A 3,263-nucleotide genomic window follows, 5' to 3' on the forward strand; every position below is an offset into this window, starting at 1 on the left:
ATAATCCAAAAGTTCTACACCCCCCCCCAAAGTTTTAGAAAATTAAATAGCAGAAGAAATTAAACTTGTTGGAGCATACGGGTGTGTTTTAATGTCTGAGGAGGGGTTGTAAGGGGCCTATGGAGAGCTTCACTGCCCCTCCTCCAGGGAGGACCAGGGGACACATGGCTGGGGGCAGACCCTACAGGGGTCCTTGTGGACAGTGATGTGGGATTTGGATTTTGCTCTGGATGCCATGAAAAGCCCATAGAAGGGCTTGAAGCAGGGAAAGGAGGTGATTGGATGTCTGCAGTTACAAAAACCTTCTGGCCACTGAGTGGAAAATGGATAGTATGTGCCAGCCTGGAAGAGCAGAGACCAATGACAAAGTTGGAATGGTTCAGAAGAGAGATGATGGGAGGAACCAAGGTGGAGGTAGAAATAGAAACAAATGGACGAATTCATGGGAATTACAGGAGTTGATTCTAACACAATGGCAGTAGGAACAGCAAAGCCATGTATAACCCATCCGCCTGGGAACCAAGTTCCGGATTCTCTTCACAGACACCGCCCTCTAAGGCGGGACTTCTTCTCCTCTAGCCTTTCCCAGAACAGACTGGACAGGAAGTCCTGCCCCACTTCTCTCTGAGCGCGCCCCCCCCGCCCCCCCCGCCATCTCTGGGGCTAGGATTTGGGCGTTACCAAGGAGACCAGGGGAGAAAGAGACCCTAGATCCTTCCGCTAGGAAGAAGAGTGATAATACAAAAGTTTCAAAAAAAAAAAAGTTTTAAAAATCCCGTAGAAAATTAAATGGCAGAAGAAATTAAACTTCTGCCCCAGAGAGGTCTGTCTGATGATGGTGTGTTTCCTCTTTGGAGAGATTGACCTTCCTTGACCACCCAATGGTGCCTCCCCCTCTCCTTTCCCTCTCTGATACGTGTCCCTGTTTATTCCCTCCCTTTATGACCCTCAAGACAATCTCAAAATAGCCTTTTTGGTCATTTGCTTATTGTTTTCGTCGGCCTTATTATTTAAGGTGTATCTTGCGGACTAGAATCTAAGCTTCTAAACTTCGTGAGGGCAGAATGGGCACTCAGAGAAGGAAGGAAGGAAGGAAGGAAGGAAGCAGCCAGGAATACACCCAATACACTATTGAGTTACATAAACTATTGGGAAAAACCAAACCAAACCAAACCAACAAACAAAAACAACAACAAAAAAAGTCTTTAAAAAAAATCCCTGGGAGGAAAAGCTATCTTAATTCTGTAAAAGGGACTTCAGTGTTTCTGTGCCCTCTCAAGGCTGGAAGCTTGGATCAAATAGCTCTGCTGAAACCACTCTGAATGTGCCCTGTGGCTCTAAACATAGCCATGGAGCCGTTTGGGAGAGCAGCCTCTGCCTTGCTCTGGGAGGGGTTCCTTGGGCACTCTCTTGCCAGCATGTCAAATGCCCTTCCTTGTTCTCAGTTTAGCTCTGATCAGAGGCAAGGGGCCCCGAGGGCTCACACTTGTGACACTAGCACTAACCACAGCAAGCCCAGATTGAGTGCTTAACTGTGTGCCAGCCTTAGTGCCAAACACTTCAGAAAAAAAAAATCTCATTTAAATAGCTTCACACTTAGAGTGTAATAACAATTATTATCCATTTTACAGATGGGAAAACCGAAGTTCAGAAGGCTAAGGGTCTCACCAAGTCAACCAACTGGCAGAGAGGGAAGAGCCCCATCCTTCTGACGCCAAGATGCTTATTCTCTAGTGACCTCCTGACACCAGAGTTGAGTTTAGTGACGCACAAAGCTGTCTTGTTGGCAGGGGAACCTCTCTGTAGAATGCCGTGTGATTGTTTTGAACATGAAGACACTGGCTGTTCCCCTCGCTGTCTGGCAGATAGGGTTTCCAGGAGCCTTTGGGTGTGGGTTAGCCAAACAGGTACTCTGAACTGACAATACATTGGCAGGGTCTGGGCTTCAGTGAACCTGGAGTCATTGGGCTTTATTTCTAGAAACCAAGGGCATGCATGAGAAGGACCAGTTTGTGAACCTCATTTTCTGGGCTACTGCTGCATCTGGGCCTCCCCAGTTTGTACCTGAAGGCATGAGGTGCCTTGGGTTTCTGTAGAATCTCTGTGCAACAGGAGTCTCGCTATCCCCCTGTCCTAGCCTCATCTCCCCAGGAGGACATGGGAGAGCATGGAACATAGTGCCTGTGCTCAGCAATATGTCTGGTTTTCCTCCCCTTCCTCACCACAGGAAAGGATCATACTTCCCTACCCCTTGAGGTCAGGCAGGGTCATGTGACCTGCTTTGGCCAATGAAATATGAAAAGAAGTGATATGCCTCTCTTCCTAGCAGATGCATGGGAGCAGTACAGGTGTGTGACTCTCTGTGCTTTCTTTCTGCTCAGGACTATACAGTTTTGGGGCCAAACTCAGTGGGGCTTCTCCCTGCAGCTTATGAACAGAATCAGTGTGGTGGGTGGTTAAGACATGGGCTCTGGAGCTCACTCATCAGGTTCCAACCCCAGCTCTGCCACTTTGCAGCTGTGTGACCTTGGGCAAGTCCCTGCATTTCTTGGTTCCTCGGTTTCCCCATCTGCAAAATAGGGACCCACCTGGTACCTACCTCATGGTGCTCTCATGAGGTTAAATGAGATCAAGACACAAAGCCTGAGTGCAGGGCTCGGCAGGTAGTTAAGCCCTTGACGGACATGAGCTCTCAGAAAGATGGGGCAGAAGGGTATCTTTTTTTTGTGCCCTGGGATCTGGGATACAGCCATCCACCCTTTAGGATCTGGGAAAGTCTTTCTGGGGACACAGAAGAGGAAAGGAAGGGAGAAAGCAGCTGAAAGCTGAGGAAGGAGAGGAGACCCTCGTCATCATGGCACACGGGAGGTAGGCTAGACGGCAGTTCCTCTGGCAGTGTGGAGCCTGATGATTCTGAACTTGTTGCTTCTGAGTCTGGGCCCTCCCTGTGTGCTGAGGAGTGGTGGGGGAAACCGAGGCAAGAGGAATCAGCCAAATTGAGCCCTGAACCAAGGCAGTGAGAACTGAATTAAATCCCCTCCTGTCCATCTGTAGGGTCCTCATAGGTATCTGACATTTTTTTCACTCATGACCTGAACCATCCTCCATCAGGTCATAGCTACAGCTGCCAGCTGCCCCTGGCCAGCCATCGAGGGAAGAAACACCCAGACCCTGAGGGAAGGTCTTTGTGGAGACTTGCCCCAACTGCAGAGAAATTGGAATCTTTTATTGAAAGTGTAAAGTATGCGGTGTGGAGTCTGGCA

The sequence above is a fragment of the Panthera tigris genome, chromosome A3 (assembly GCF_018350195.1).
Source record: "Panthera tigris isolate Pti1 chromosome A3, P.tigris_Pti1_mat1.1, whole genome shotgun sequence".
Taxonomy (NCBI): domain Eukaryota; kingdom Metazoa; phylum Chordata; class Mammalia; order Carnivora; family Felidae; genus Panthera; species Panthera tigris.